Below are 27411 nucleotides of genomic sequence, written 5' to 3' on the forward strand. Positions count from 1 at the left end.
GTGAAATGTAGAAAACTTGGTCATAAACATTTTGTTGAAAGTTATGCTTTACTACTGAAACTGGATTATATTTATTAGTAATGCATACCCACCAGTAACTGTTCTTGCATGGTTGTGGTCAGCATTAGATCATACAATTGTTTTACCTTTGCTCCCCCACTTCTAACTCCATCGAACTATATAATTCCTACTTAGAACTGAGCTGTTACTATCGTAAATTGCTTATACACTCTCTAGCACTCCACTTTTTCTCTCCCTCATCATAGATTGAACTAAGCTCCTTTCTCTCAGCGCAGCAAAGCCTCTGGTGACCAGCGACCACAGAACCACTATCCCAAACAAGTAAAATAACTGATGTGCACTGTAGGTGTCTGCTGTTTTTTTCTGAATACATTTTCTGCCTAGCCCCTGTCTCTGCTATACATCACCAGGCTGCCATTGTCCCTTGTGAATACCTTGTGCTATTAACCCACTTTCTGGCTGCTTCCACATGGGCTATCCTACCCTATGTTTTACACAAGAGTACTGCTACCTCATACCTCTCCTAACTTTGCAAACTTTCTTTTTCCCCTTTCTCTTTGCCCTCTCTAAACTGCTTAAGGTTCACTCTAGCTACAAGACACTGCTCACACCTTATCCAGCTGTAACCCACCTTTCTGATTGTTTCTGATGGGACTTTCACCTCAGGCCAGCTTCAACCAGCTCAGTTCACCCTCGCTATGCTTGGGCTCACTCTGCTCCCCTACCCTACCCCCATTTATACTCACCCGCTCTTTCACTACATCTATATCTATGTAGACCACACCCCCTCCTACCTGCAACCAATCACATCCCACCACCATAAACTCCTATTCTACATCACTTCCACTACTTTCTACATCACTTCCTCTACTTTCGAATAACCACCAACACCCACTACTACCTCTAACTATATTTGCTTTACACCCACTACATACTCCACTACCCACATTCTACCTACTTTTATTCAGATAAGACATATAAAACCCCAGTATAACGTCCACCACCACAAATGAACCAAATATTCCTCTAAGATAAATCTCCAAACAATTAAAAAAACACTTTATCTACAAAACCTTTATAGCTGAATAATGCATACAACAACAACATTGCAAGGAATAATTATCATATCACTCATTATTGCTGCCCATATCACCTCATTACATCATAATATTAGCCCCAACATAATAATCCAATCAGCCACTGACCCCCCCAAACCATAACCAGTCAAACTTTTTCACAGAGTATTAACCCCAATCAAACACTCCCAGTATAAGACTAAAAACATTTATCCCTACAGTTCCTCCTATCCATGACTAAGTACTTACAAGCCATCATCAATACTGTATCGCAGTTGCTCACCAGTGGCAACATCCAACCAAATCCTGGCCCTGCAACAAACAACTCCAAAACACTCCCACTTCATGCAACAAATGCTGTAAACCCTAGAGGAATACAATAGATCTATTAATTCTTAACATCAACATAAGGAGCGTACTCAACAAAACAGAAGAACTGCATGACACCCTGTCTCTATACTCCCCTGATATAGTCCTTCTCACAGAGACCTGGCTCAAGCCACACATTAATGACAATAAGTTACTTCCCCAAGGCTATAATCTACTCAGGAAAGACAGAACATCCAAAAAAGGGGTGGTGGAATCATCCTGTTATACAAAATCAACCTTACTATTGACATTTTAAACAAAAGTCTCCCCACATTTAATAATGCAGAAACCCTATTCACCAAAGTAAAACTCAATAGTCATAAACAACTAAATATAATTGGAGCATGTTTTCCCCTGGTAACAACCCTGACACACTAGAAACTATTCTCCATTGGTAATCCCAAGCCCACCCCATGCAGCACTCATACTAGGTGATTTTAATATCAACTGGTCCACTTGTATTGTTCCCCTCACCCACTAATCATATAAATCTACACGGCTTCACTCAACTAATCCAAACCCCTACCAGAATTGACAAATCCTCCAAGAAAGAGTCCATGTTAGACTGGATCCTCCTTACCAATCACCCTTCCCAACCATACAACTCCATGACACTACCTGACAGTCTTAGTAACCACCAACCTACATTCATCCTAAGACACCACATTAAACCCATAAAAACCTCCTCTCTACAACAAATACACTACACAAAATACTTCAAGTCCCAGGACCTCATAACTGCACTACACCATTGTAACTGGTCACTCCTCACACACCTTCTCCTTGACAAAGCAGTTGATTTCTTCAACTCTACTTTCCTAAATGTACTTGACCAACTTGTCCCAACTAGAACAATTAGAATGAAATCCAAATATGCTCCCTGGCTTACCAAAAATACTCTGTTACTCCTAAAACAGAGAGACAAAGCATGGGAAGCATTGCGGCAAAACAAAACCAGCCAAAATAGCAAAACTTCCTAGAACTAAGAAATAAGCCCAAAAAACAAATAACTTTCAAGAAAAACTACTACGCTGAGGTCCAGACAAAACAAACCCTCAATAATTTTGGGCAGCCATCAATAAAATACTTCAACCAGAGAAATCCACTACCCCACCCCTTACCTCTGGAACAGGACCCAAAGGCTGTGATATTGTATCTTGCTAATTTTGGGGCTGGCAAATAAAAAAAAATAGATCCATTTTCAGTGAGGGAAAGTGGAGTGTGCCAGGCAGGAGCATTTAACCAGTATTCCCTGCAACTGAACTGGACTTTAGCTTACAAAGGGAACCAGCATCATTGTGTAACAAATGATCCTCAGTTTTGTGGTTCTCCCTAAATGAGAGTGGATAGAGGATGCAGGACTATTTCAAAGTAATCATTAAAGACCAAAAAAGACTCTTAAACAGCAAAAACCTGTTAATAAAGGACTCGGGGACACTTAACTCTTGTTTGGACTGACCACTTTGTATATGACATGCTGCACAAAATTTTGAAGAACTAATGTAAGTAAATTTCTGATTTTTCTTCCATGTAGTGAGCTCAGGTTGCATTTATCAGTGTCTACTTATCACCTAAAATTATTAATTTAATCTTAATGTCAGACTAAATTCTATTTTTATACAAAATTAAACCTGGTGTGTGTTAGCTGTTTTAATTTTAGTTTGCTTGTAACTTAGAGCAATAGGTATTTGGAAAAGGGACAAATAAGTGTTGAGCTAGCTTATTCTCACCTACAGACAAATGCTTTGATTATAATATAAACTATTACAATCCAGCCTAATTCTTCTGATAGTGTCAAGATCTAATGCATCATACAAAAGTCCTTGCACCAGAACTACACATATGACAATCATAGTACACATGGGAGTAAATGACTATCTCCCTGGTCCGTGTGAAAAGAGACATGATTAAGCTTCCAGAACATGTCTAATGCTGGTATGAGCCTAGCACTGAGCAGCATTTTACCACAACCTAGAATGAGGTGACAATACAAGCAGCAGATTATTGATTTCAACAAATGACTTGGCTTCTGGTATCTTCTGGAGGAGCTTAATATGTATATATATATATATATATATATATATATATATATATATATATATATATATAGGGTCTATATTATAATGTCAAACGGAATGAATGTCGAACGGTCACAATATCGAAAGTGCTGTTCATCGAGTCCTGGTTTGTGGGATTGGGGTGCAGTGAAGATCGGGAATGTTGCCCTTTCCTCACTGTAGTGTGATCTCAGAGTTGATATATATAATTAGTGGGGGATTAGGGGGGTGCAGCCCCCCACAAAACCAAGTAATTTGAATGGCACTTTCGATATTGTGACCGTTCGACATTCGTTCCGTTCCACATTATAATATAGACCCTATATAAATATATATGTTTATATATCAGCCTAGGAAGGGATGATAGACAAGTCCATCTGCTTTGCCAGGGATGGCCTGCACCTCTCCCCCCAAGGCTTTCATATGTTGGTTAAATCCTTCTCCACCCCCATAGTAACTTTTTAGGAAATGTCGGTCTTCTAAACACTCCAGCAGAATCCAGAGCATTATGGTATTAGTGCTCAATGCTAGGAGCCTTAAAAAAATCAAAGCAAAAAAAAAATCCATTCCCTACAGTACTGCTTGGCTTAAAAACATTCATATATGTATCATGAGAGAGACCTGGTTCAAGACCATTGAAAGCACTCTATCATTGCAGGGATTCAAATGCCTTTCTCTCTTTCAGGTCTACTACATCAGTCAGACAAAGGCATTAAAGGTGGTGGTCTCACCATATTCTTAAAAAAACTCATCCTCAGTCTCATTAGACAATATAACGACCTAGAACTGATCCATATCCAACATATTAACAAAGCCCCTTGTCATATCATAACTAACTGTAGGACCCCCACTGTGTCTCCCTAGACTAATACCTCATACTTAATTAGTATGGAGTCCCTATATATTCAGGCCAGCAACATTATTTTAGGAGAGTTCAACTAGTCCTCCATAAACCAGGAGACTTATACATCCTCAAACATGTATGTCCAGTGATTCACAATAATAATAATAATAATTATTATTATTATTACTAATAATATAATAATAATTGGCTTCAGCAATGCAAACTCCTTGTACCAGTTATTCTGCACCCCAACCAGGGGTGATAAAATCCTGGACTTGGTACTTAACAGTATCAGGCAAATTTGCTCCCAACCAGTTGAGGTCTGATTTGACCAGAGAGGAAGTTACAGGTCGGTCACATTTATCATAAGATGGAATTGTGAAGCATATTAAATACATCATAATTCAGAGATTATGTAAAGGCTAGCCTTCTAAAACTTAGTGAGGACTTGGATAAACTCAAAAACCCCTTCCATCTTGATAACCTCACTCCTTCTGTAGAATTGGTCACTGCTAAATCCTATGCACATGTAAATAGTTGTATAGAGGCATCTGTTAACTTCAGAAATAAATAGAAAACCAAACCCAAAAATAAACACCTGTGGTGGAACTCAGAAATAAACAGGTTGTAGAATAAAAGAAAAAAAATCATTGCATCCAAAAATAAATCTAACTCTCAGGGTGCCAAAAAGCTGTTGCTGAACTAAACAGGGAAATCTGGACCCTGATTACGTCAACCAAAGCCAAATAAGAGATAAAAATAGCCACTCAGGGGAAGGGTAACCATGAATCCTTCTTCATTTATGTTAGAAATCTCAGATCTGAGCACTGTGCAGAGCTAATAGTAAATGATTAAAACAAATATTTATTGACATAAGACAATAAAACAAATATAACACGGGTTTCATCAGAGTGAAGACATTGTAATAGCAGCCACTTTAAATAGATGAAAATGTCCAACCATATCACTTAATTAATTAGTTACTTAATTAATCAATTAAATAAACAGTTTTCCTAACAGAGTAATAAAAATAATTAAAAATATATACATTTGTAAGTAATACACTTTATCCTTAGTATAATAGTGTATTCCAAAACCATGTAAAACCATACCATCTTAAAAATACAAACTTGTATTCTCCTTATAAGGTAAATAATTCCTTTACATAATGTCTGTCTGTGTAAAAACAACATGTGTATATAAGAGAAGATGTAATTATTTGAATGAGTAGTTTGAATAAATAGATGGTGGATATATAGATCAATTAATAATATAATATAATAATAATTTAATAAATAAATAAATATTAATAAATATGTGTAATTACTTAAATAACTATCTATTCCTAATATTAATTGTAAAATGTATAATATATAGTATTAAATAATATTGTTTACCTTAAAAAACATATATATAGGTGTATATAAAACATTTTCTAAATATTGTAAGATTTTAATTTTAAATATGAAGCAATAGAAATATGTTCATTAATACCTGGCGGTTACATGCATTTAACCTTAACTGCCAGAGACACTCCTTCAATTCTAACAAACTATTAACATCTCCTTCTTTAACACAATTTTGAGGTATTCTATCAATAACAAAAAATAAGAATTTCTTAAAATCTGTACAAGTTGTGCTGTGTATGTATAGAGAATTAGTGGGTTTTTTATTTTTGATGTCCCTATTATGTTCAGATATTCTTTCCCTTAGCTTCCTAATGGTTTTACCTATGTAATGTGCTTGACAAGTCAGACAACTAGCTAAGTATACTACTAGTTTCGTATTACAATTTACATTCCCCGGACATCTAATAGTCCGGTTTAGTCCTTTAATGGTCACATAAGGTCCATCATTTATGTATCTGCAACATCTGCAAAATCCACATTTTCTCATTTGAGAATTTCTATATATAATTTCATTTTCAAAATAATCCTTTAGATTTTTACCTCTACTGAAAACAATCTTAGCTTCATCACCTAAACATTTCATTATCTATGTTTGATTGTTAAATAAGAGAGGAATGCTAGGGACATTTTGACTTCAATATTCCAGGATTGGATGAGGTACTTTCTATCCCTCGTTTTGGGCAAATAAACTCTGGTCGAGAAACGGAATCGTTGAACAAACAACTTGAGGAGTTTGGTAAAAATCTGCGAAAATATAAAGCACTACAGATGGACAATGTCTACTTAGAAAGATCTTTGGAGCTTAACCAGGTACCTAAAGGACTTAGAGTTTTCAAGGTACCGTTCGGTTTTGAAAAAGACAGTGAATGTTTTAATGAACTTATTGAATTATTTGATAATACGGGTAAACAACTGATGAAACTTATCATTAGAAACAATAATGTTAAACTAGCTAAGTTGAATGTTGAACTTACTAGATTAGACAACAGCATTAGAACTGATTTACTTTTTGATTACAATAAGGGTAAATTTGACAATATATTAGTAGAAACTAACAGATATGTTAGTAAAGGTCTGGAAAACAAAAATGAAAAAATACGGAGAGATACTAATGACTATTCTTGTAACAAAGCGTATGCACACTTTAAAGATTACAAACTGCTTTTTAGGAGAACAGGGAACAACACTTACAACGGAGAGGGTAGTCGTAGTGACAATATTAGCATGATACATAACAACAATAATAATCACACGTTATTTAGAACAGAATTTGAAAGGAATTCTGAAATTCAGGATGAGCATGTGAATTTAGAAGATGAGCATTTTTTAGCAGAGCCTGCCCTTCGGAGATCGGAATGCTTGAAGGAAGGCAGTTATGTTACAGGACAAGATTCAGGCAAGAATATTAAATAATAACAATAACAACACATGTGTCCTAGATACTGACAAAAGGGTAAACGATGCTGTAAGTTATATTGAATTAACAAACAAAGAAGAAGTAGATATTTTGAAGGACAAAGTATCAAGCTCACTGAATGAAAATTTCCAAACACTAACAAGTACATTTGAAACTGACAGTTTTCTTTCTAACGAAATAAGTAGTAGTGAAGAAGTTTTTCTCATACAAAATATTAATGATTTAAAATGTGATATTATTTCAGAAGGTGGATTTTCTGTATACAATTATACAGATAGATCATTAAGTGAAAATGACATATCACTTTTTAAAAAAGGTTTTAAATTTATTCCTAATTTTAAGACAGACATTGGAAAAATTTTGTTAAATTTGAAAATTTACGTTAGACTTTTAAATTTGAAAATGTTTTTTAAAAATAGGGCGGACACGGATTTGACAACAGATACTAGGAATTTTACACTTAAAAGGTCAAGTACTTTTATACCACCCAGTAATCCAGTTATTTATCTTTTTGAAATGCTATGTGAAACACAAATAAGAAAAGTATGGAAGGAAACACATTGGACAGAGGACAACTTAACAACAGCAGAAAGAAACTGTTTGAGAGAATTAAGTATGTCCAGTGATTTAAGAATTATGATAGTGATTATGAGTAATGTGGACTACCAGCACAAAATGACTTACATGTTAAGTGATGATACTACGTATATACCAGTCTCAAGATATGACATGGTAAAAGCCTACACAAAAATTGACTGGTTATTATACGGTTTGCTTACTGAAGGTAGTATTACAAAAGGAGAATATGATTATTTATTAGTGGAATTTCCAATGACCCCATCCCTTTTCGGGATACCCAAAATACACAAAAGCACTTCAAACCCACCATTTAGACCTATAGTGTCAGCAAAGCAATCTAAAACTGAAGCAATAGCACATTACATTGATATCAATTGTTGTGACGTGGTTAAAAACATTAGACACATACTAAAAGATTCTTGGAACTGTTTAGAGAATTTAAAGGAATATGACAAAACAGACTTAGAAAAAACCTTTTTTGTTACAATAGATATTGTTAATTTATTTTCCGTTATACCCCAAGAGGAAGGATTCCGATTGTTTGAAGCTAGTTTAGACTACTATGGTAAATTTAGTATAACAAAACGTAAATTACTAGTAGAACTTATGGAAATGGTTCTTGAGAACAATTTTTTTCAGTTTGCAAATGAATATTATAAACAAAGTTCAGGTGTAGCAATGGGTGCAAGATTAATTTAGTGTTGGCAATGTGGGAGAAAGAAAAAGTGTTTACTAGTAGGTTTTGGTCAAAAGTAGACATGTACCTAAGATTTTTGGACGACATTTTGTTGTTTTGGAAAGGTACATTGGATGAACTGAAAGAATTTGTTACATATTTAGAGAGTACTACTACGTTTTTAAAGTTTACTTACAATATTAGTAATGAAGAATGTGAATACCTGGACATAAAATTAAGGAAAACAAAAGAAAATATAGAATCAAATATTTATCGAAAAAAGACATTTTCCAACTCCTATCTTCATTTTAAGAGCTGTCACCCTTATTTCCAAAAATATAATTTGGTTAAGGGACAAATGGTGAGACTTTCTGGGATTATTAGTGAGGATGAGGAGTTTTTTCAACAGCTAGACATTCTATCAAATATGTTTTCAGATAGGGGTTATCCCAACAATATCTTGGATCAAATTAAAAAGGAAGTTGGAGAAAAAAGATTTATTAACTTTAAGCCTATGCTAAAATATGGTATTTGTAAGAACAAACTGGAAAACGAGAAAAATGGTCAAAACCTTTCTTGTGCATTGGTTTTACCTTACACTAGTAATATTAAAACAATGTCAGATGGTATAAAAGAGACTTGGAAGAATTTATTTAACAATCAAACAGAGATAATGAAATGTTTAGGTGATGAAGCTAAGATTGTTTTCAGTAGAGGTAAAAATCTAAAGGATTATTTTGAAAATTAAATTATATATAGAAATTCTCAAATGAGAAAATGTGGATTTTGCAGATGTTGCAGATACATAAATGATGGACCTTATGTGACCATTAAAGGACTAAACCGGACTATTAGATGTCCGGGGAATGTAAATTGTAATACGAAACTAGTAGTATACTTAGCTAGTTGTCTGACTTGTCAAGCACATTATATAGGTAAAACCATTAGGAAGCTAAGGGAAAGAATATCTGAACATAATAGGGACATCAAAAATAAAAAACCCACTAATTCTCTATACATACACAGCACAACTTGTACAGATTTTAAGAAATTCTTATTTTTTGTTATTGATAGAATACCTCAAAATTGTGTTAAAGAAGGAGATGTTAATAGTTTGTTAGAATTGAAGGAGTGTCTCTGGCAGTTAAGGTTAAATGCATGTAACCGGCCAGGTATTAATGAACACATTTCTATTGCTTCATATTTAAAATTAAAATCTTACAATATTTAGAAAATTTTTTATATACATCTATATATATGTTTTTTAAGGTAAACAATATTATTTAATACTATATATTATACATTTTACAATTAATATTAGGAATAGATAGTTATTTAAGTAATTACACATATTTATTAATATTTATTTATTTATTAAATTATTATTATATTATATTATTAATTGATCTATATATCCACCATCTATTTATTCAAACTACTCATTCAAATAATTACATCTTATCTTATATACACATGTTGTTTTTACACAGACAGACATTATGTAAAGGAATTATTTACCTTATAAGGAGAATACAAGTTTGTATTTTTAAGATGGTATGGTTTTACAAGTGTCACATTTTTGGAATACACTATTATACTAAGGATAAAGTGTATTACTTGCTGTAAACGTACACAAATGTATATATTTTTAAATTATTTTTTATTACTACGTATCTCTGTTAGGAAAACTGTTTATTTAATTGATTAATTAAGTAACTAATTAATTAAGTGATATGGTTGGACATTTTCATCTATTTAAAGTGGCTGCTATTACAATGTCTTCACTCTGATGAAACCCGTGATGTGAACGGGTGAAAGCGCTAAGTGAAGTTATATTTGTTTTATTGTCTTATGTCAATAAATAGCTTCGAGAAAGTTTTGGTTGCGATTCGCTCTTTTACCTTACTAATAGTAAATGATGTCACCTGCTCGGACCTAGAGGACATAGCCAATCTATTAGCTCAAACTTCACCACTCTCTCCCTTCCAGTATTCTCTGATAACCTATCACATCTGTATCCCCTCTCAGATGTCCAAAGAACAAGTTCTTAAGGCACTATCTAAGACTAAGAGCACTACATCTATGGGACCAGATAATATACCAGGCTGCCTACTGGTCAGACTGAAACATGACATGTCAACTCCCTATAGCAGCTAGTTAATATCAGCCTCAAAACATGCTTTGTGCCCGATGAATGAAGTACAGCAGAAGTCATTCCCTTGCACTGAGTCAGGCCTTCAACAGACATGGGTAATTATAGACCCATAAACCTGACCAGACTCATCTGTAAGGTATGGAAAGGATCATTATGAAATTAATAAACAGGATATAGGCAACCAGTTTGGATTTGTCAAGGGAAGGTTCTGCCTACTTAACCTGGTCGACTTCTTTGCAAATGTTATTGAGTCAATAGATGACAGAAAAACAGTGCATACCAGATATTTAGACCTTGCAAAGGTATTCAGCACCAGCCCATGCTTGAGTATCGTAGACAAACTCTCAAAGCTAAATGTCAGTTTCTGTGTAACTCATTGGATAGTATGTTGGCTGACAAACAGAAACAATTTAGTTAGGGTGGGCATCTCTACCTCCTCAAAAGACCTTTCACTAGCAGTGTACCCCAAGGCCCTCTTCCTTGTCATTTACATCTTAGAGGTCCGAGCTAATGTTAAGAGTTTGTTAAGGGTTTGTGGTAGATGACTGCAAAGTCAATGCTATCGTAATCTCCCCGAAGACTCTAAGATTCTCCAAGAGAGCCTGTCCTGAAGAAACAGCTGGTGTCAAAACCACAGACTAAAACTAAATGCCAAAAATTGTATCTTTTGGCAAGCATTACTACCACATTGACAACATACCCTTGAAAATTGATCCCAAAGTTAGGGATCTTCGAACCTATGAAACAATGAACTGTCCTTTGATCATCAGGTATTCAAGTATCCAGTATTGTAAGGAAGTCCTTTTTCATTGTGCAGCTGATATCTAAAAGTATTGTGTCCAGGTCCAGAAATGTAATCCTTCCACTGTACTCTGCAATCATTAGGTCAATCATTGAGTATAATGCCTCTTTCAGTATGCATCTGCCCAAACACTTGTCACATCTGGAATGATGTCCTGTTTTTCATGTAGGAAAAACGGCCAGACAGCTTAGAGAAAGAATAAGGGAGCATTTACTTGATATAAAACATAACAAAGTTACTAATGCTCTAGCTAGACATTTAATGACATATTCTGATCATGTGTTTAGGTTTTGTGTCATACAGCATATTAAAAATGATGTGCAAGGGAGTGCGTTAGATATACACCTGGACATTTGTGAGTTTAGATGCCCTTAACTACCCAGGTATTAATGAAAGTATTAGTATAGTACCTATTCTTAAATTAAAACATATTCTAGGATAACCATTAATTATAACATATTTTAGGTTCTATTATAGATTAGCATTGGTCACCTATTCAGTATGAATTGATTTTAGCCATATTTTATTTTATTTTATATATCACTCATGTATTTCTGAAGTAGTCAAATATATTTATAGAACTGATAGGATTTGTATTTTAGTTTATTGTCTTATTTTACTAACAATATGTAATACAATATTAGGTTTGTGTATTGTTTGTGGCTTCCTTTAAAGAAGTTTTATCTTGGTGTGTGTTCTAGTATACAATTGTTTTAACTTTAATTTAATTAACAGCAGGTTGTAGTTAATTAAACTGAGTAATATTAATTATGTAGTATATATAAACAAACCATTGGGGTTTGTTCATTGTTCTGAAGAAGTCCGGTATGTAAGGACGAAACTTGGGTTAACAGAGTTTATCATGGTTCAATTCTATGTGTTTTTACTGCCAATAAATACTTTTTGGACATCCATTTCATTAGCATTTTACTTGGTTTGTGGAACAGTTTATTGTTGGACATCTGGAATGACTACAACATTTTCTCACTAAAAAAAAAAAAAAAAATCAAGGCCTAAATTGTAAAGGCTATGCAGACTGTCTCAAAGCCTTGTCCTTCTTTTCAGTATAATACATGCTACTGAGAGGTGACCTCTGCCTCACATATAGACTTTCAGCAAAACTTGTTCTGTTGGGCCTATTGCACATCTGCAAATCTAATGGTATTATATAAACCTGCTCAAGGGATCTCAATCTCTTTGGCAAAACAAATAGAACATAATGGAGGGATAGGTGTATGTCAGAGAGAATATTGTTTCTATGGAACCTTCTTCCTCTTCACAGAAAAGCAAAATACTTTTCTTGCTGTAATCCCTACCTTTAGTTACCACTCTGTCAGTCTCATCAGTACTGACTTATGTAAATTACCCCTCCATTGATTATCCAGATTCATGGAGAAAGAAGCAGGGATAGTGCAGGGTCATCAATTTGCTCGGTGTACAGTGTGTGCAGCTAGACCTGAAAAGTGCACAAGTGCTGATTCTTGCCCTGATGAATCCAAATGGGCAGAAGAGATCAGGAAGGAGTGGTGGCAGATACTCCTCTATCACTGACCTTCGGCATAACCGCTGTTACCAAGCTTGTCGTGAATATTGTGCAAAATGTGGAATTTTATCAGAGTATCATAAACTGTGTAGGATTTAGGCATTTAACACTCCAGTGTGTGCAGAGAATATTATATTATGATTAAAATTCAAAGAATGATAACAGAAGATGAAAAAGTAACTGTTAAAGCAAATGTGACTAGTGGATATTTGGAGAACCAAATGACAACAGGGAGGAAAACCATACATATTATGCAATAAGGCACAACACCTGGTCTAAGACTGATGGGTTATGTGCAACGGACGTACTTGCATTTTGTCAGCAAAGTGGAAATTGGACCTATAATATACTCTGAGCATGCTTTTTTTTAAATATTAAAGTCAGAATTTACGGCAGATGGAGAGTTAAACATCAGTGGTTTCCAATCTATAAGTAAGAACAGCAAGCTTTTAGGAAGGATGGGAAATGCTACATTGGAAGTGTGGGAATTTGTAGGAAAGAGATAATAGAGGAGATCAGGGCAACTGAATGTAAAGACAGACGGAGAGAAAAGGAACATAGACCATTCTTGTTTTAAAGAATTAGATAATTGTAGTTACCAGAAGGAAGCTAAGAGTGACAAAAAATTAGATTAGATTAGAAAAAAACTGAAAAGGCAAGCCCAGATGTTAGAGGATAAAAGGATTCTGATTAAAAGTAATTACATTCAAGGCATTTATTTCACTAACTCCCCGAAAAGCCTTAGGACCTTGGCATTGAGAATGAGACAGGAGGAACAGTCCTGGGATGGGTTAATTAGGTATTAAAGGTTTTCAAATGTTGGGAGGTGGTGTTTTACCCCTTAAGCTCAGTTGGTGCTCCATCGATAAATGGATACTCTGTAAAATCTATCTTTGAACTTTGTAATCACAACTGGATCATAGAAAGCTGTTGGACCCAAAGATCAAAAAATAAGACAGACTATTTTAAGACTGAGTTCGTAACAGAACTGATAGTAAGGATTGTTCATAATAATTCACTTAGTTTTTTATGTCATTCAAAGGGAAGTCAATATTTGTCAACTTGGGAAAGTATGATCGGCAGACCATACTGCTTTACAAGGGATGGCCTACATCTGTACCCTCTAGGGTACTGATTATTGACAAAGATATTGTCTACCCCTATAGTGCCTTTTTTCGGGCAATGCCAGCCTGATAAACCTGCCAACATAATAAAACAAGCAAAGAAAAATATGAGGATGTTCCTAATCAATGCTAGGAGCCTGAACAAGGAATGCTACTGTCTACAAGCCCTTCTCACCCTGGAAGACATTAACATTAGTGTAGTGACCGAGACATGGTTTAAAATAGAGAAAAGCACTCCTGCTGTGCAGGACTATACCACCTTCCACATGTTTAGGCCAGCTACTGCACAGGAGGGGAAAAAAGGTGGAGGTCTCTCAATCTGCATCCTGAAGAGCCTCACATCAAGGCTGGTAGCAGCATGATGCACTAAAGCTTTTTTATGTCCAAATAACAATCAGAAAGCCCCCCCCCCCATCATATATTAGCTAGTTCTAGAACTCCATCTATGGCAAAAGAAAAACACATCACCTATCTACAGGAACTAGAATCACTCAGTATAATATCGAATACCCTTTTCCTAGGTGATCTAAACTATCCGGCTATAGACTAGGAAACCTACATCACCACTAGTGCACAAGCACAGAGATTCCTGGACTTTGTCAATACAAATACCCTGGAACAATTAGTCAGAGTACCCACTAGGGGGAATTACATCTTGGATCTTGCCCTTACTAATATGGGAGCAATGCTCTGAGCCGATTATGAATAGTGTTTTCTACACTGAGGATAAAGATATAACAAACCTACTGGCCAATAAACTTTGCTCTAACTTTACCCATCTCTCACCTCTGTCTGTCCCTCAAGATATACCTTAAACTGTCTCATCTCCAGCTGTTACATAAGACCAAGTCCTAAACGTGCTAACAAAAGCTAAAAATGCTGCATCAAACGGTCCTGACAATATCCCTGGATGCATCTTAAATAGCATGAAGCATGATTTAGCCACATCCCTGACGACACTTTTCAATCTCAGCCTCCATACAGGTTTTGTATTAAGCAAATGGAGAACAGCTACAGTCATTCCCCTGCATAAGAAAGGACTTTCCACAGACACAGGCAATTACAGACCCATAAGTTCAACCAGCCTCATATACAAAGCCATGGAAAGACTTATCATCACTCAGGACATATGGAACCTCCAAAAACTGGACCTGTCTCAGTTTGGATTCATCAAGAGCAGGTCATACTTCTTCAAACTGGTGGATTTTTTGAAAAGGTCACCAAAGCAATGAATGAAGGCAAAATGGTACACACAGCACACCACGACCTGACCAAAGCACTTGACACAGTTCCCCACTCAGGCATAGCAGAAAAGCTAAGTAAACTGGGAATAAACCCCTTTGTCATGTTTAATCAATATTGATTCCTGCTTTCTGAAGAAGTCGTGTGAAACGAAAACGTATTTTTTATGTATTTGCGTTAAAGTGTGACCTCTTTGTGGACTATTAAAATTTTGGATATATCCAGGAGCCGAGCCTTATTTCCTTCAAGTGTATGCTGTTTGGTTTGGCTTGTTTTTACACTTGATTCCAGAGTTTTTTTCGTGTTTGGTAACTTCACAGCACCCGTGTAAATGGAGTATAGTTGCATAACCGCCGAATCATACACCAATGCACTGTATGAACACGTACACAAATGCATGGATCTCACCATACCCAATAGAACCAAGATGCTCTCCTGTAAAAAGAGGAAGCCAATCTGGTGGTCACCTGCCATAAACAAACTCTACAACAGAAGGAAGAAGCTGATGCAGAATAAGGTGAAGTCCCAAGACTGGAAAAACTCCCTTATCAGCCTCAACAAAAAGTTGAGATCCCTCATCAAATCTTTAAAGCTAGCTATGAAAACAGAATTGCAGCAGATAGTAAAGACAACCACAAGGCCTTATATAGTTATGTAAAGAATCTCCACAGCAATACCCAGATTTGCTCTGAGCTACTGCACAATGGTACCTTCTATACCAAGCCAACAGATATTGCCAATACACTGGCCGACAGATTCAGTGCCAGCTTTACCCCCCTAAGGACCAATCACAATACCAGTAGATTGCCAGGCACCCAGTGTTACTGTTGCACATGTTAAAACAACACTGTCCAAGGCCAAGAATGCAGCTTCTATGGGACCTGACAATATCCCTGGCTATGTTCTTCATGAACTACAGAGTAAACTGGAACCATACCTCTGTGCCCTGTTCAATCACAGTCTCACCTTAGGCTTTGTCCCTACTGAATGGTGCTCTGCTACAGACATCCCTCTCCACAAAGGAGGAGCGACTGCAGACCCTGGGAACTATCGCCCCATTAGCCTGACAAGTCTGATATGCAAAGCTATGGAACGCATCATCATGGACCTAATAAACAAGGATATAGGTAATCTCCAAACTCTGGATCTCACACAGTTTGGTTTTGTGAAGGGTAGATCATGCATGCTCAACCTGGTTGACTTCTTTGAATCAGTCACCAGAGCTGTGGATGAATGCGAGGTGGTTCATACAGCATAAGTTGATCTGGCCAAGGCCTTTGATACCATTCTCCACTCAGGAATCATAGAAAAACTCAGTAAGCTAGGCATCAACCCCTATATCACTAGGTGGGTTGCAAACTGGCTCACAGATAAAACCCACAGTATGAAAGTAGCTGACTCCAAGTCAGACAGCTGACCAGTCATGAGTGGAGTCCCACAGGGTTCAGTCCTGGGTCCTCTCCTGTTCGGTATCTACTTCTCCGAAGTCCAAGCCAACACAAAGGGACTCTGGCTGACAAAGTTCACAGACAGTTGCAAGTTGGGAGCTATTATTAAATCCCCAAGTGATGTTGACATCCTGCAGAAAGGCCTCACTGAGACCAGTGACTGGTGTCAGAACCATGTCCTTAAGCTCAATGCCAAAAAGTGTGTTGTCGTCCCCTTTGGGAAAAACTCAGTTCCCTTGAATTACCATATCAGTGGTAGTCCACAGAACACAGAAGGTGTTATAAGAGATCTGGGAACACAGGTTGACAGCAACCAATCTTTTGACCACCACATTGCTACTGTGGTCAGAAAGTCCTTCTGTGTGGCACATCTCATTACTAAGGGTTTTGCATCCAGGAAAAAAGAGGTCATTGTCTCCCTGTACTCTTCCCTCATTAGGCCAGTCATCGAGTACAATGCTCCATTTGGCATGTACCTCACTAGACAGACACCTGTACCAACTGGAGAGGCTGCAAAAGTACCTCACAAAGATGATCCTAGGCCTTAAACAGTTGTCCTATATGGACAGACTCAAAAAACCCCAACTATTCTCTGTCTCATATTGCCTACTTAGAGGCAATCTCTGCTTGACTTACAAAGCCACATCTGACCTAGCTCTGTTAAAAATGCTACATCTAAAGAAATGCCAAATCCCTTCGCACCACATGCTCCAGAGACCTCAACCTCATTACCACAATCAACAGAACATGCTGGAGGGACAGGTTCATAACCCAGAGACTGCCCATGCTATGGAATAGACTTCCTGTACATGTCAAACAGCACACCTCAAGAGAGATCTTGATGAGTGGATGGGAGATAGAAAATTCACCCCAGGATCACTCCAGTGGCTGTATTCGACAGAGGCACTTGGAACTAAGGTCGGGTGGCATGATGCCAGGGTAATCCTATGGGCTAGACTTGTAAAGGCTCCAGGGCCATTAGCCTAGTACACACTTATGTACTATATATATATATATATATATATATATATATATATATATATATATATATATAGATGGCTCTAGGACTTTTGATCTAAAGATCAAAAGTCCAAATCCATTATCACCGAACATAATTTACCAAAAGCATTTATGGTTAAGTATGTTTAAAAAAGAAAAAAAAAACAACATTAAACCTATTTATGGAGGTCACACTACAATGGAGAAAAGGGAATTTTCCCTTATCTGCACCGTAGTATGACTGGCACAGCGAGCATACTTATCTGAAAGTGCTGCTTCGGTGAACAGCACTTTTGGTTAAGTATGCTCGGTGATTTCTGCTTCGGTGGAAAGTGCATTTAGGGATCTGTATGGATCCCATATATATATATATATATATATATATATATATATATATATATATATATATATATATATATATATATATCTTGAGGTTAATGTAGCTGCCCTGTAGATCTGATACATTTACATCGTTCTTCTAATCTATTTGTACTGCTCTGCAACATACACTGGTATATGTTCTTCCGTATCTAAATATTCTTCTGTAAGTGGTAGGTCTAAACATAAATTGTCTTCAGTTTTATTTTTTTTCTTCACTCACTGATGCCTAACAGCCCTCTTTACTTGATTTTTATATTCTAAGCTGATACAAATTAGTTTAGGAAATTGAACTGACTGTGTTTCTTCCCCCCTTTTACTGCACTAATATTTTTTTTCCTTATTGGCAGAATTCTCATTTCCCTGCACTCTTGTCGCAGAAGTGTGCATCTCAGGAACCATCTGAGTTCAGGATTGCTGGAATAAGGCTCTGTGTGGGGCTTTCCTATTGGGAGTTTGTGTTGCAACTGTTTAAATTAGCTTGTATTTAAACCTCACATTTGTGGGTAGCTGCGCACCATGCAACGGAGGTTAGTGGTGCCCTGTATAGCTACAAACACCTAGATACAACTTTTCCCTTGGGAACAGTAAGTGGAACCCTCCCAGGCTTCCCTGCTGCACCTTGGGCAACTCAGATGAGCACTGAATAGCATTGCCACACTTTTTAATCCCTAAACCTCAGTAGAATAAGTCCCCTTGCTAACACTAAAGCAAAAGCTGATCTAACTTGCCAACCCCCTAAAAGTACATACGATTTAACCTACTACAATGGACAGTCAGTTTCCCAACATTTTTCCAACCAACCTGATTGATATAAACAACCTGAGGCAATGTAGTAATTGCTTCATGTATACTGACAGCCATTTGCTCCTACAGCAAACAAATACGGTATGTGAGAGATGTAATTCTACTATGAAACTGTAATCATTCCTCTCATGTAACAGTAAACAAGACATCAAACAGGTTGTCAGTACACATACCTCTCCTCTCACAGAAAATAAAGTCATGACACATAAACCCACATACATGGAGGTACTCACTAAGACCCTACCAAACGACCAGAGACCTCCCAAGTGCAAACAACTCACACATACTAGAGGATGACCAAAATCTACTGCATGACATCACACATACCAGTGTCTCAGTGAATAAGCCCCTAAGGCAGAACACCTCAAAGTCAAATGTCCTGGTCCTAGGAGAGTCCATATTGAGTCGCACAGATGTCCCCCTCACCAGGCTGGACAAGAAGAAGTCACAGTCAGCTGCCTGTCAGGTGCCAGGATCCATCAAGTCACGCACACACTCAAGTCACTCACAAATTACTGTTATGACTTTGTTATAGTACATCTTGTGGTGAATGACTTGAGATGTATCTTCCTGGACTGTATGAAGAGGGACATGACTGAACTCTCAGATTGTGTGTCCCAGGGAAGTATTACCCTAGCCCTAAGCAGCATTCTACCTTCACCCAGGATAATGCCACAGTATAAACAATAATTGTTGAATTCAACAGTTGGCTTAGCTTCTAGTTTCATTCTAGGGGAATACAGTATTTATCCACCTGGGAAGACATGGTCGACAGGCCACGCTGCTTTGCCAGAGATGGTCTTCACCCGCCTTTTATAGGCTTTCAAATACTGACAAAGGCACTTGCCTCCCCATAGTGCCTTTTTTAGGCAATACCAAAACAACAAAACATCTGATGTAAAAAAATCCACTACAGACAAACTCAAGGTTCTGCTTAATGCTAGGAGTATAAACACGAAACTACACTACCTGGAAGCCCTCCCCACCTTGGAAGATGCTGACATCTGTGCAGTCACTTTGTACAAGGACGCAGAGAACACCCTGGTTGTGCAAGGCTACAATGCCTTCCACATGTTCAGACCTCAAAACAAGCATGAAAGAACCAAAGGTGGAGGTGTATCCATTTTCATTAAACCAAGTACACCTCAAGACTAGTTAAACAGTATGACTCTCTTGAGCTACTCCAGGTCCAAATAACTATAGGTAAAACACCCTACCACGTCACTTCTAGGTATAGGTCCCCCACCATGAACCATGAGAAGCACACCACCTACTTGGACCTGCCTGAGTCACTCACTATACAGCCAAACACCTTGATCATGGGAAATTTCAACTATCCTTCTACTGAGTGGGTGATGTGAATGAGCCCAAGCTCAATTGCCCTGGGGTTTATGGATGTTGTTAATACAAATGCTCTGGAACAGTTAGTCTGCACTCCCACAAGAGGGTTAAATGTTCTGGACCTAGTGCTCGCCAACATGAGGGGTCACTGCACCATCCCCTGTGCCCTCCCTAGTAAGGTCAGAGCATAAATCTGTCTCATTAGAAGTATCGATCAGACCTGACACTTCCACAGGAGCAATAAAAATGCAAAACTTCTCCAGAACAAACTATAACCTACTAAGGGATGATTTGAAAAGTTTCAAACCCCTTGCTAACACAGCCAACAATGACTCCTATGCAGAGGAGTACACAACGCCCTGTATAACCACTTAAACAACTGTATTGACTCTGCTGTACCTGACAGGATCAAAACCAAGTCCTCCTGTAAAAACAAGCTACCCCGGTGGACCTCGAGTATAAACAGGTTACATAACAAAAGGACGAAACTGATATCAAAGAACAAAAGGGAACTTATTCAGCTTCAGCAGAGAAAGAGTAGCCTTCACAGCTTGAACAAGTAAATCAGATATCTTGTAAAGTCCTCTAGAGCTGGTTATGAGGCTAAATTAATTTCCCTAACTAATGTCAGTCATATGGCATTCTTTAGCTATGCCCAAAATCTAAAAGGAAATACTCAGCTATGTAACTCACAGTGGACAGTGCCAATCACACTGACCTTGAGAAAATTGTGATCCTGTTAGCTGACAGATTTGGTGCAAATTTCACCCCCCTTTCCCCACCCACCAGGCATATCTCAAAGTATATCTGACACCTGTCCTCTCCCCAGTTTCACCAATGAGCAGGTCATATGTTTGCTCTCTAAGGCCAAAAACACAGCCGCTACGAGACTAGATAGCATCCCAGGCTGCTTACTAAACAACCTAAAACATGAACTAGTGGATCCATTTGGCACTCTTTTTAACTATAGTCTGAGCACTGGCTTTGTTCCAGCAGAGTGGAAAACAGCACCTTTAATCCCCTTGCACAAAGGGGTCCATCAACCAACCCTGGGAACTATAGACCCATACATCTAACCAGCCTCATCTGCAATGCCATGGAAAGAATCATCATGGGCCTTATCAGCAAGGGCATAAACTCTTGATCCAACCCAGTTTGGCTTCGTTAAGGGTAGATCATGCTTACTAAACCTGGTGAACTTCTTTGAGAATGTCACCAAAGCCCTGGATGAAGGCAATGCAGTACATACCACTTATCTTGACTTAGCCAAGGCTTTTGACAAAATCCCTCAATCAGTTATCATCGAGAAGCTCTCCCAGTTGTGGATTTATCCATATTTCAGTAGATGGGTAGCCAACTGGCTCACCAACAGCACCCATACAGTCAAAGTTGGGGATTCCATCTCCACCAGTAGAACAGTTACCAGTGGGGTACCACAAGGTTCTTTGCTGGGCCCTCTACTGTTTGGAATCTCTTTCTCAGAATTCCAGGTGAAAGTAGACGGAATGTGGCTTACCAAGTTCGCAGATGACTGCAAACTGGGAACAACCATTGAATCCCGTAAAGATATTACCATATTACAGGAGGGGTTAACACAGACAAATGATTGGTGCCAAAGCCACGATCTAAAACTAAATGCAAAAAAGTGCATCATTGTCCCTTTTGGCAAAGAGGTAACTCCTGCAAATTACAATATAGGCAGCACCCCTCTAGGCTTGAACCCAGTGGTGCATGAATTGGGAACTCAAGTTGATAGCAGTCTAAACTTCGATCACCATGTGTCCATAGTAGTAAGGAAAGCTTTTTATGTTGCACACCTCATAATTAAGAGCATTGTATCCAAGACCAAGGATGATGCAACACCTCTGTACTCCACCCTCATCAGACCACTAATAGAGTACAGTGCTCCCTTTTGCATGTACCTTACCAGACACCTGCAGCAGCTGTAGAGACTGCAGAAGTTCCTGACCAAGAGAATTCAGGGCCTCCAAAACATAACCAATATACTACTGAAAGCCCTCTCACTGTACTCTGTATCCTACATGCTACTGAGAGGTGACCTGTGCCTGGCATACAGAACTGCCCTAATGGAAATGCTGCACATCCACAAATCAAATGGGACAAGATTCACTTGCTCCAGAGATCTCAACCTAGCCTGTTACTTAAACAAAACATCCTGGAGGGATAGATATGTCCCCTGGAGACTGCTGCTAGTCAGGAATAAACTCCCAATTCATGTTAAGCAGAGCTCCTCAATGACCTTATTTAAGTGCAACCTGGATAACTGGATGGGAGACTGTAAATTCCCCCATGGAGTGGCACCTATGTCCCTCATGGACAGGGGCAAATGGTGCTGATGACAGATTCCCTCTGCAAACAATCAAACCATCTAACAATGGTCAATTAGAAAACACAGGTATTACATGGCTAGGCTTGAAAAGGCCCTGAGGCCATTACCCTAGTAACCTCCTATGAACTTATAAACCAATGCACACCTGCTGCTTTGAATCCCCATTTTTTGGGTTCACTGTTATAATTTGACAGAAAGTTTGGAATTTTTCTCAGGCTGTGCATTTTGAAACCTCCTAACTTATTTTCTTTGGAATTAATCCCTTGATAAAAGATTCCTTCTTTTCAGTTGCTTTAGCCAGCTCTATTCTATAATTTGCACAGTTTCAGCTGTTTTTTTTTTTTTTTTTTTACTGTGTAATTCCTTTTCTTGTACTAGCCCTGTTTCTGTATGCTGCTCTGCCAAGGACATAACTTACCTTTTCTTCATCTAATTCTACTCCACTGTCTATCTCATCTTCATTATCTGAAGTTTCACTTGTTCTTCTTTCAGGTCTGTACTTGCACTGTTCCTACATTTTGATGCTGGTATCTGTGTATAGCTCAGTTTCTACCACTTTGATCTCTTCGTAGCAACACTGACATTGTTCAGATTTTAATACATGGACTCTTAATGTATGTTCTTATTTTAGTATTCTAATTGCTCATGAGGTCATTTTTATCATTTAAGCATTCCGTATACAGAAGTACCTTTCATGGTATCCAGGCTAAGTTATTTTCCTTCTTTCTTGTCTGATAAGTGTCTGTCAGAACCATGGTTCAGTCCCAGTCCCCCGCTTTTCATTTTCATGTATTACTGAAATACAAGATATGCTCTCAATCCCTTTTGTTTATGTCAAATTTCTAGCTACCTTTCACAGTTTAGTAATTCCTCAGAAAATAGTTTGGAGAGAAGGTTGGGGGGGGGGGTGAGTAACTCAGCATGGCAGAATGGAAGTATTTTGCAATTAACATAGATTGCCTGCTAAAAATTGGGCAATCCCCACTCAGCAGTACTTTTTACGCTTTTTTTCTCTGGTAACTGATCATTCTTATAGGTTCATAGGTGTGCACTAGGCTAATGAACACTACAGCCTTTTTAAGCCTAGCCATGCATCTCAGATCTCTGACAAGTTCTGCTACACTTGATAAGTGTAAGCAGGGGCTTTGGAGATGAAACATTTTCAAGCAGGGGCCTGGCAGATGAACCATTTAAAGGCTACCTGTGTCCATTAGAGATCCAGGTGCCAACCCAGGTATGAATTTTCTGTTCCCCATCCAGTTGGCCAAGTTACTCTTAGAATGGGCTAGGAAGGAACTCTGCTTTATATGAATGAGGAGCCTGTTTCAGAGAAGGGTAGTCTCAGGGATAAATACCTGTCTCTTTAGCATGTCCTATTTGTGTCACAGGCAAGGTTTAAGTCTTTAGAATGGGTAATTCTGGTACTATTTGTTTTGTGGATGCACAGGAAGTCCATCAAGATGTGGTTTGACAATGCTTTGTATGTCAGATGTAGATCTTTCTTCAACAGCTTGTAGGAAACAGAGTACAGGGTTAGGGCTTTGAGGTGGATTGCATAGGACATGTTACGTATGCCCTGTATTCTTTTACTGAGGAACCTCTGTGGATGTACCTATTGTTGGATGTGCCTGGTTAGGTACATACCAAAAGGGGCATTGTACTCAGTGATAGGTCTGATGAATGCTGAATGTAGTAGAACAATAACCTCTTGGACCTAGATGGCATACCTTTGTTTATGTTGGATAACACAGAATGATTTCCTCACTACTGTAGACACATGATGGTCATAGGCTAGATTACTGTCTGTTTCCAAGTCTCTGACTACTGAGTCAACTCTTATGGATGTGTTGTCAATATGATAGTTACCAGGGGTGGATGACTTCTTGAAGGATGCTATTATGCAATTCTTTTAGTGTTAATTGTAAAAAGTGGCACTGGTATAAAATACATCTCTCAAAAAAACAAAAAAGAAAAAACCCAGCTGAATCAACATGCAAGCTCTAGAACTTTAATTAATACAATAAAAACAACAAATAAGGTTAAGCGATTTTGTTTACTATGATACTAGACATCATCAGAACCAAATACACCAAGACTGAAAACTACATCGATAGTGCTAATGTAGTAAACCACACCTCCAAATTTAATCAATCGCATTCTGCTAAAATCAGCAAGTAGTTTAAGCAACCCTCAAAGACCAATAAAACAATGTTTAAAAAATATAAAAAATAAAATGTAGAAAATACTATGAATATCAAAAATATAGTAAAGCAACTACAATTTAGTTGCTCTTCTTTTTAATTCACTGGATACAGAAATGTTCTAATTAGTGTTAGTCCAAGATTCTGACAGAAGTTATTTGTCTGTCCGTTTTTTTTCCTTACTATCTGGAAATCAAATTGATTCTCCGGTAGTCCGGAAAACACTCTACAAACTCTGGTATTCTGTTTCAAAAAAGGAAACAGACTATCAGAGCTTGTTAAATTGGCTGATTTACTATGCTTTTTTACAGAAAAGCATAGTAGATCGGCTGAAAGCAGGCATGCGGAATGAGAAAAGGGAGCATTCCATCTTGCTTATGTCACCGTGACATCTTGAAATAGGTGGAACATGGGCAGGGATTGGGCGAGGTTTTGGGTAATGGGAGGGGTGTGGCTTTACTCCGGTTTTAGCCACAACGAAAGGTGGCAACCCTAGTGTCAGCCCTTTTTAAAGAACACTAATGTCGGTGGGAGATTCTATGATTGCACCTAATTTGCAATTGTCTGCAAATTTGGTCAGCCATAGGCCCTTGATGTTGGCCTTGACTTCAGAGAAGTGAATTAAAAAAAAGAAGTGGTCCCAATACCGATCCCTGAGGGACTCTGCTTGTGACAGACCTCTATGTAGAGGAGGACTCACCAATTTTGACTTCCAGGGTCCTGTCTGTGAGCCAGCTGGCTATCCACTGGGTGGCATAAGGGTTTGTACTTAACCTCTTGAATTTATCAACAATGCCTGAGTGGGGTATTGTGTCAAATGCCTTAGCCAGGACGTCAAGGTAGGCAGCGTGAACCGATTTGCACTTGGGTTGGGCCCAACATATGGAGGTTTCCTATGTCACTGTTGATCATTTCCATGATAATTCTTTCAATGGCTTTATGTATAAGACTAGTGAGACTTATGGGTCTATAGTTGCCTTACCTTTGTGCAGAGGGATGACTGTTGCTGTTCTCAGTTCATGAGGCACAAAATCTTTTTGGAGCTATGGTCAAATAGTGATTCCAGAAGGCATGATAGGTCATGTTGCATACTATTTAGAAGGCATACTGGAATAATGTCTGGGCCCAACAATGCAGTGTTCTTATCCTTATAGAGAATATTGAGGACCTGTTCCCTCATGATAGCAGGGGGAGTTATATTTGATGGTATTTCCTGAGGGGAGATTGAGGGAAGAGAGGGGTAAAGTTAGATCTAAGTTGTGCCAGTAGGTTTGCTGTGTCTCCTGGATCAGTATAGGTCACTCCATTGACAATTAGCTCTGCACTCAATTGCATATTGCCTTTAAGACTGCAGGCATAGCTAAAGGATGTTTTGTGGTTGTCCTTGGCCTTGGAGGACAAATTTGGTAGACTTTATTTGTCTGCTGAGTTGTTTGTTAAGTTTGAAGAGAATGTTTTTATCCTTCTGGTTGCTACACCTACTAACGTTTGACATAATTTTCTTCCTATTGTTATACAGCCTGTTGATGTCATGATTTCACCGGGGTGTACTTATTCCTGGTGGGTACAGCTGCCTCTCTGCAGCTATTAACATGCTAGTATAGCATTTCTGTGAACAGCTCTGCATAGGTAGTAGTGTTTTCAGGGTTTGTGGGGGCTTGACATTTTGCCACGTTATCACTTAATAGTAGAAAGTTAAGCTTAGAGTAGTTCCTGAACATTACAGGGTTAGCTGGGATTCCAGGTTTTATTTTTACTTCAAAGGATTCTGTTTTGTGGGCTGTCCTTACCAGAGAGGACATTACACTAGGGGTATGAAACTCTCTCCCATATAAATGAGAACCAGATCCAGCATGTTTGTACCCTTGGTCAACATATTGACAATCTAATCTAGGGAGTTTGTATTTACAAAATCTAGGAATCTCTCTGCATGCACATGTGATGTTGTTTGTAATTCTCAGTTAATAGTGGGGTAATTAAAGTCACCCATGAGTATGGCATTGGGTTGGATGGTGAGTGTATCTTCTAATCTTAAATGCATGTTATGGGTTTCCTGGGTCATAGAGGAAGACCTATAGCCTGCAAGGAAGTGGTATGGAATTCTGCCTATGGTGATTTGAACATGGAGAAGCTCAGGTGCATTGTCCTGTTTGACTAGTCTTGAGGTATGTTTACCTCAAGGTATATTTATTTTTGAAGTAAATAGAGGCACCTCCACCTTTAGTCCCTGTCTGTGTAGTAGCTGGTCTAAATGTGTGGAAGGCACTATAGCCTTGTACTGCTGGTGTGCTGTCCGCACATAAGTCAGCATTCTCTAGGATGAGGATAGCTTGTAGGGAGTGAAGCTTCTTGTTTAGACACTTAGCACTAAGCAGTAACACCTTTAGCTTTTCTTGGTTTTGATTTGCTATGTCGGAAGTACATTCAGTTTGGTATTGTCTAAAAAAGGCACTATGTGGAGGACTTTGTTTTAACTAATATTCATTTCTGTTGTTATGGTTACAGAAACAAAAGAATGGCAATTTCAAGCTATGTATGGGGATTATTTTCATACAGCCTTTTGACTTTCTGAT

Source organism: Protopterus annectens, chromosome 1.part0, assembly GCF_019279795.1.
Source record: "Protopterus annectens isolate FY-2018-M chromosome 1.part0, PAN1.0, whole genome shotgun sequence".
Lineage (NCBI taxonomy): Eukaryota > Metazoa > Chordata > Ceratodontiformes > Protopteridae > Protopterus > Protopterus annectens.